The following is an 8,990-nucleotide window of genomic DNA, read 5'->3' on the forward strand; positions in this document are numbered from 1 at the left end:
GAGGGCAGGCACCCCAGTGTACGGGTGCCCCTGTTGGTAGTCGATAACAAAACTTCACAAATTCAGTTTTATATTAACAATAAAACAATCGTTCGATATTTCAAGATATCAAAGAGCAATCGACCAATTTTATTACACATTGACCTCTAATACAATTAGCCCATATCTTAAGAATTGAGATTGATAATCGTGATAAAACCTACAGTTTTATAACAGTGAAATATAATTAACATGTTAAGTCTAATATTTACTTTATTCGTCTTTACTTGGAAACGTTTGTTTCGCACTGAAGTGAAACTAAAGTATAAAAATGGCATTCTCAACTTTATAATTTACTAATTAAGTTTAATAACACAATAAAAGTGTAATACTTTATAATTTAATACTGTACTTTAATAAGTGGATTGACATGTAAAGAATGAAATTACAGGGTAATAGCACAGTATTGTATATGTACTGTGTTTGTTTATTCGTCGTTATACTAGTAGTAGTATTGATCGTTTAGATTGTCACAAGTAGACGTCACTAATCATATAGTAGCTTGACGTAAGAGAATTGCAGTGTGACGTCAATGGGGAGAGAAATGAGGGCAAATTTAACTATTTAATACGTAAAGTTTAATTAATGTAGCAATATGTAAATTAATTCAGTTATACTATTTAACTTAAACATAACAGAAAAAAAATTTCGTAAAAATCATTTAAAACCAGAAATCCTAATATGCCTACTCAGTATTTAGTTCAAATGATGATTTTGTTACTATTTTGTACAATTATTCTCTTTAAAAATGAAATTTATGGAGACAAAACAGTCCCTTTTGAATTATCAATGTAAAATATGACAATTAGCTTTTAAAGTATGTCAATTAAGAACAGAGGCAGAGACATCACATTTCAAAAGATCTCAAGCTTAGTATTGCGTAAGTATAAGTTAATTGTACAATTTAGTATATAAAAATGTAATGTATGTACATTTTATATTGTTAAAAGGAAACAGAAAAAGTTCTTTTATAACTCAAAATTAAACAGAGACTATTTGTTAAGATACATTAAAAGCCTCAGTTTTTCTATTTCTGAATAAAACAATGAAATGGGAGTCGTTGAAGGAGGATAATTCAACGTCGATACAAATAAAATCTTTGTTTTAAATTTAATATTCAAAACTTTTAAAATGTCGCCTTGTAACTAAATAATTCACAAATATAAATAAAACGCTTAACTCAAATAGGGAACTGTACAATTAAACAATTGATACTGTGAATTTTATAGGTTGATATAACAAAGTAAAGGAATGTTGGAATTAAAACGATTGAAGTTGATTCAAATAAGATTATGGATATTTCGAGGAATTATCAAAGATTGTAAATTTCACAATGATTGGAACAAAGTTTAGCTTTTCGTTTCGTATTGCAACAAGAGGCTCCATATATTGTATATAAGAGAAGCAATAAAATTTTATTACAACATCTACTTTACATCATTTAAATCATTTATTATTTTTATCTTTTCGATTATCTCCTCATTTTGTCGTAAGATTTAATTTGTAAATCGTGTAATACAGAAATATTCCGATTACTTTTGTCGGTGTATTATATGTCAGATTGACGTAAAAGTGTACACACTACGCCAAAACAAATACGTCTCTATTAAAAGCGAAACGATTAAAAATCTTTTGAAACAGTATATTTTTACAGTGTAAAATAATAACTGTTTCGTTTCTTGAAAGTCTGAAGAAAATACCATTACCTATATTTGGTCGATCGTAAAGAGTACTATACAAGTAAGACCGCGACTCCACTAACGTAAAAGCGGCCGTAAAAGCCTGTAATCACGTGACCATGATATTTTACGCTTGAGCAGGTCGTAAAAGCGAGTTGAGCAGTGTTCAAGTTTCAACGCGAATACGGCCGTAAAACGGTAGCATCGACCAATCAGAAAGTCAGTGGAATCTAGGTCATTGTGACATGGTGCGAAAATGGCGGAAAACAAGCTTTTGTGTATGTTCTCTCGTGGCTACTCTAGAATAGATCTGGAAAGATTTATCGAAAACATCCGAAAGTATTCATGTATCTACGACAAGAGGCATCCCGATTATAATAACTAAAACACGAGATATGGACGGCCAAAGGAAAATCCTTCATTTAGGGTGCGTTCTTTTATTTCTCCGCGTAACTCCGCGCGAGCGACATCCGTTTAAAAATTCCTGCGGAATGCGTTCCAAAATTCCGGTGGGAGTGCGCGCCATCGAACGGCAAAAACGGCCGTTTGTAGCAGTAGTTTACGGTGGAAAGCAAAATGGTCTCCTCCATGACTCGGATAGTTTCGTTTCGGGGTCCATTATGTGGTTTTATGAATGAAAATTTAGAAGTTGTGAAAGCGTAAGTTAGTGCACGCGGTGATGTGTCTTTTCGAATTTTTTTCAAATGGTAGTCGGCATTCTAATTTTTTTCGTTGCTATTTTGAATGCTCTTTCAACAAATAATCTATTTTATGGTTAAATTTTACAATTGAGACCCTTCTTTTGCCTTTAAAAGCTCATATTTTAGAATTATAGATTCCTCCATCACCATACTATCGATAGTGCGGGCGCCGCCATCTTTCTTTCTTTCACCGTCGTTCCTAAATGCCTGCAAACAGCAGCGCACTCCCGTAGTAGCGGAGACGCAGAGCGACCGCTATTAACGAACGCACGCTTAGAGGAGTATATAATAAAAAACCTAAGCTTATAAGTGTCGTATATTATCTTAATAATACGATAATAGAAGTTAATATATGAAAGTAAAGATATTATTTTTATTACATTTGTAATTATAGTACAGAAAAAACTCGTAGAATATAATCATTGTCTTTATATCGAGGTATCACGTATACAACAGTAACAGTACCGTCGCCGTAAAAAGCTTCGTAAGCCAGACCACCGCAAACCCAGCACAAACGCAAAGAGGTGACGTGATTAAAAGTTTTTACGGCGAGGGTTTTTACGCCCGTTTTTACGCTAGTGGAGTCTCGGCCTAAGTGTACATGTTCAAATCTGTATAGAAAGTACTATTCTCAACAAGTGTGATATACATACCGTTTCAAGTATGTGGTTTTGACTCAGCCACTAGGCGGAATTTGGCGCTGCTGTCCCCTTAATGCACATATTACATACGTTTTCTAATGAATTTCGGGTATAAAAGGAGCCGCAAAATACCATTCTATCACTGCAGCGGAGAAACTGAACATAATATATACTTGCATTTAAGCAGGAGTTGTGAGTTGTGGGTTCGAGTCCACTCCAGGCCGATGTTTTCTTTCAGAATATTCTAGATTTAAATTTAATAATTAGAAATAATTTACAGATGTTGGCATAATTGCCTACTTCAGTTTGCACGTTAAAATTGTGTGTTAAAAGCCCCAGTAATATACACTAAAATTTAGGTTGAAGTGCATAAGTACTTCTGTTTGCCAGAAAATCTTATTAACATCTGTTTCGTCACACTATTGTAAGTGCAACAATAGACGATGATGTAATTTTCAAATTCCTTCTATCACAAAACACGTTTCGTGACGTCAAATCTTTAGGCTCATTTAACTTTTCACGTTGTGCAATGTTACGAAGTTTAAACACTTGAAACCATTTTCTTGCAGGAAACAGGGCCGTCGAGAGGGGGAACTAGGGATTTTTTTTTTTTACCTGGCCCGAAGAAAATTTAAGGGCTCAATCATATAAAATTAATGCTATTTTTCTAACAGAAAATAAAGTTTTTAAGACCGACTTTTATCGATGGGGAAGCATTCTATGTATTTCATTTATTCGAAAAACAAAAGGCTAAAGGAGCCCGCTTTAGGGCCCTGGCAGAAAATGATTTCTCACGTACATCACAATACAGAACTCTGTCCGTGCTAAATGTTTAGGATCCAAACATCTGCACGAATTCAGCATTAAGTTTTGTTGTTGCCCGTATTTAAGTCCAACCGAACTCTATATAACGCAGTCATTTCCGCACGCGAAACTTTTAACTACTCGCAAATGAAATTACCTCCCTAATGTATAATTATAATTAAACATTATATTTCTACAATTTTTCGAAAGATATATTTATATACAGTAAAACCTGTCCAAAACAGAAACCTGCTAAACCGGGACAAATATTCGTGGTACTGTACGAGTCCGGCTAACTCTGGTTTCAATGTAATTATGGATCTAACAATAAATATAACAATTCATTAGTATAAATATTTAATATAAACGGTTAAAATTTGAAGTATAAAATTCTTTAAAAAATATAATATTTTTAAAAATTAATTAATAAATGTCTTATCGTTATAATAATAATTTATACTCTTTAAAAAAAAAATATTTTAAGTAAAATGGGAAAATGTTGCAGATAACTTAATGGATGATAACTTAGAATTCGATATCAGTGCATTTATAATATCAGTAATCACAATCAGGAAACAGAGTATTGTTATCTTGCTGATGTCATTGGCTACAGTTTAAAAGCGAATGAAATTGTCTAATCCACCTTTTCGCTTGTAAACTGAAGGAGAGTGAAGTTTAAAAAAATGGGCTTTATTGAAACCATTCTTCAAATTCTAGGTAAGTTCAAATTATAAAAATTATTGAAATAATTTATTTTATATTCTGAAGCTTTAATAATTTTTAAAATAAATCTTTAGTTTTGTTCCTATTTTCTTTGTCAATTTGAGTGAGTGTTGTGCATAATTACATTATATGAAAATTAAGTTATTTTATAATTTTATATTTAATTAATATAATTAGATATTTGTTAATTATAACTAAATTATTTATAATATTATTTCTTAATGATTTTAATTTAAAAAGATACAATAAAACTTGTGTAAACCGGAATCGTACGGCACCGAATATTTTTTCCGGTTTGGCAAGCGATTTTTCAACACAAAATCGTTCTGTTTCGAAGAACTTTCCGTTTAATTCAGGTTCCGTTTTGGACAGGTTTTACTCTACTTACATTACATATTCTTCAGTTTATACATATTAGCTTAGAACAGTTTACGTGTTGTTCGAGTTTCAATTAGTAGCAGTAATAAAAATAGATCTCGGTTAACTGACTGTAGAGCCCCGCTTATATCTATAATCACACTTATTTATTTGCTAATTTTATCTCGCGAACTTTAACCGACTATTCTAAAATGATCGATTTTAAAAATATTATTTTCTCAACTTTCTAAGTATAGTTACTATGGGTGACTTTCAGTCAATATTAAATAAAATATTATAGGGATATTTCGTAAAGGTTGTAGACGTTAGGTCAAACAATTTTCTTTAAACTTCGTGCCAAATACTTTCTCGTGATTCTTAACAATCGATTCTAATAGTTATGAAGATACCAAGAGGTTATGATATTCCCTCAGTTGCGTTGTTATCTTATTACAATGTTATGTGAACACTGGTCGTGGGTTCGAGCCTGTCCAAAAAGCTAGCCATGTAGAGTTTTCCGGGTTTTCTTCTCGTTTCTAACACCTAAATAGGAGCCAATTTTTCTTAGTCTAGAAAGACCTCCAAAAGATTCCCTCGCCACCCGGCTTCACCATTGTGGGCTTGACCGGGTTTGTTAAAAAGGATCTCTTAGCTCCCCGTTGTATTTAAGAATAAATCAGCAACGAGTTGCTCAGCTTTCCTGGCAACATTTAAAATTTTGGTGGAGCCATCTGTTATCATAGTTAAAAATATAAAATATTTTAAAAATAAAATATTATAAAATGGCAAAAAGCTTAATTTTGAGGATGGAATGAGTTTTATAAAAGATTGTAAATGCTAATAACGAGTAAAATCGTCATTAAGTCCAACCTTCCTGGAGATACACGACTCCCATTATTTCCCCACCCATCGATCTTTAACCACCAAAATTTAACAGCATCAGTTCCCCTAATAAACAAACTTCCCTGCAAAATTTCAGAAATTTTCGTCAAAAAGTACAAGAGTTATTAATTAAGCTTCAAACAGGGTGAACAGAATCGTGCATCTCACACACCAACAACTATACATACAGAAATTACCCTCCGATTTTTTTTTTTTTTTTTTTTTTTTTTTTTCATTTCCCGACGTTTCAAGGTTCCTAAGTTAATGTAAAATTCTTGGGGAGTCATTTTTTGACCGATCCTCTTACTTTTCCTCTGTTATATATATAACAGCCGGAAGGTAAAAATGAGATTAGAATTAAAGACGGTGACTATAACAAAAACATACACTATTTTATTCACTTTTACTATTCCGGAACAGGAAAAGTTAATAAAATAGTGAAGGTTTTGACGACCGACTTCCTTTGTAGGCTATTTCGTTTCTAAACTTTTTAAAAAATTTCCTTTAAAAACAATGAAAAAAATATCCAATTAAAAATAAAAACACTTCTAAACACGGAGCTGGTAAGCAAACAGGTTTTCTTTCTTTTCCATTCATGTCACACCGAAAAGGGACAGCTAGAGATTTATACATACCAGTGCTTACCTCAATAGATAAAAAGTTTGAATATAATCCGATGTGGCATGGATTGAAAAATAAGACATCTGTATGGTTACCAGCTCCGAGTTTTAAAATGTTGCTATATTTAATTGGATATTTTTTACCCACCAGTGGCACAGTGGATAAAACCATCAAACACTCGTAGTTAGTTGGTCGTGGGTTCGCACCTGGCCAACTTGAAGTTTTTCGGGTTTTCTTCACATTAATAATACCTAAACGGGGACCGGTTTCCCGCAGAAAGTTCTCCCGGGAGGAACCCCCTCTCGGCAGATCGCCCACGTGTCGCGTTGCCATAAAGAAACCAATCCGGAACAGTGAAAGTGTTATGGTGACTGGTTTTGTGACACACTGTCCTTCAATTCTAGTTAACATTAATTATCATCTGACAAAACAATTTTTGAAAAAATGAAGTGCTAAAATACCAAAAACACGCAAAATCTTAGCAACTACGCTTTCTTCTGTATTAATGCCTTTTACTGATGGCCGAGACCAAATCCGGATCGAAAAACCCCCAGGAATTTTTCAGAGATTGTCCGTTGGGAAGCCCAAGCCTTTACCACCCCACCACCCCATTGCGGGCCCACAGCCTTCTTAGTGCCCACAAGGCAGAAAGAGTTTACTTATTTTTTTGTTTTTAGAGGATGTTGTTTAATGGGGAGAATTTTTACGTTAAACTAATACGAATTTGCACAGAAATCAGAAAATTGTAGTAGGCCTATATTTGTTTGTATTGTAATTAAAACACTAATTTATAATCAGTAATTACAAAATTAGTGTTTCTCGTTGTTGTTTAATTGGTTTCTCACTTGGAATAGTAAAGTAATATCATAGTAAGACTATGTTTTCTTGCCATATTCAAGATTCGAAAATTAATCAGTAAGAATTCTTAAATAATTTTATTGATATTAAAACGTAAGAAAATTAATTTCCTTTTTACACATTTATCAGTTTATATAATTTTTATCACTACAGACAAAAATAATGAACAATTGATAAATTTTAAGGAAAAACGCCCCTAATCCTGATTATATGGATGAACTTTGAAAGAGATAATATTGCCATCCTAAGATCTTATCTATTTTCTTTCATCTAACAAATTCAAAATTTTACGTAATTTAAACCACTGATTTAATGAATATATATTTAGCAAACAACCACGTTTTAATTTTTTCAGCTATACTGATTTAATGCAGTTTCCCAAACTTTTCAGATGGACCCCTTTTGGTGGGTACACATAATTACTTTTTGTTTCAAAATAAATTTTTATCCCTCTTTCCTTCCAACACGCCTTTGCCTTCCAGCGCCCCTCGACTCTTCCATTTCCTCGAGGGCGTCCACTTTGGGATCACTGATTTAATTAATAATGTATCATACGATTTCCATGGAAAATGATAAAATTCAACATTTCATTTTAATTCGGATTTGAATTTGGTTTATTAAGAATGAGGTAAATAGAATAATCGAATACATCGCAAAATTAAATTTGAATATTTTATTTTGTTTCAGGTCTCGTTACTACCACTACTATAATTTACTCGCCATCTACTGATGTTTCTTCCAATTTAAAACTTTTAAATACGACGACTTCTCCCGAAATTTTATCCACGACATATGCGATATTAAACGTTACTGGAGTAAATAATACAGTCTTGAATACTTCGACAGACTTTCTTGACTTATCAACCACTTTACATCAGGGTAGTTCTTTTAAACCTACCGTTACTACAAAAATTGATAAACCCGTGACCGAGAAGTCCCAAACACCTTCAGACAAAACCACTGAGACCGAGAAGCACCCAACGCCTTCAGGCAAAACCACCGGGACCGAGAAGCCCCCAACGCCTTCAGGCAAAACCACCGGGACCGAGAAGCCCCCAACGCCATCAACTGGAAGCTCCGGGACCGGGAAGCCCACAACAGAACCTTCAGGCAAAACCACCGGGACCGAGAAGCCCCCAACGCCTTCAGGCAAAACCACCGGGACCGAGAAGCCCCCAACGCCTTCAGGCAAAACCACCGGGACCGAGAAGCCCCCAACGCCTTCAGGCAAAACCACCGGGACCGAGAAGCCCCCAACGCCTTCACGGCAAAACCACCGGGACCGAGAAGCCCCCAACAGCCTTCAGGCAAAACCACCGGGACCGAGAAGCCCCCAACGCCTTCAGGCAAAACCACCGGGACCGAGAAGCCCCAACGCCTTCAGGCAAAACCACCGGGACCGAGAAGCCCCAACGCCTTCAGGCAAAACCACCGGGACCGAGAAGCCCCCAACGCCTTCAGGCAAAACCACCGGGACCGAGAAGCCCCCAACGCCTTCAGGCAAAACCACCGGGACCGAGAAGCCCCCAACGCCTTCAGGCAAAACCACCGGGACCGAGAAGCCCCCAACGCCTTACTACAAAAATTGATAAACCCGTGACCGAGAAGTCCCAAACACCTTCAGACAAAACCACTGAGACCGAGAAGCACCCAACGCCTTCAGGCAAAACCACCGGGACCGAGAA

General features: G+C 35.0%; 1 protein-coding gene and 1 long non-coding RNA gene across 2 annotated transcripts in view; one reads left to right on the top strand and one right to left on the bottom strand.

Annotated features, from left to right (window-relative positions):
- The window catches only part of LOC136969870 (E3 ubiquitin-protein ligase arih1-like), a 117,171-nt gene extending 108,979 nt beyond the window's left edge, over positions 1-8,192 (top strand). The window contains exons 15-16 of the mRNA XM_067264174.1: positions 4,370-4,581; positions 7,993-8,192. The gene's annotated coding sequence lies outside the window, so the exon portion shown is untranslated. The remainder of the gene's footprint in view (positions 1-4,369; positions 4,582-7,992) is intronic.
- An 89-nt stretch (positions 8,193-8,281) lies between these two features.
- On the bottom strand, positions 8,282-8,673 carry LOC136969882 (uncharacterized). Its single transcript, XR_010879885.1, has 3 exons — positions 8,607-8,673; positions 8,410-8,565; positions 8,282-8,328 (listed from the first exon to the last, which is right to left on the bottom strand). It is a non-coding gene; the product is annotated as an uncharacterized lncRNA (long non-coding RNA).
- Between the last annotated feature and the right edge of the window lie 317 nt (positions 8,674-8,990).

The sequence above is a fragment of the Centruroides vittatus genome, unplaced genomic scaffold (assembly GCF_030686945.1).
Source record: "Centruroides vittatus isolate TY-2023 unplaced genomic scaffold, ASM3068694v2 contig_1824, whole genome shotgun sequence".
Classification (NCBI taxonomy): domain Eukaryota; kingdom Metazoa; phylum Arthropoda; class Arachnida; order Scorpiones; family Buthidae; genus Centruroides; species Centruroides vittatus.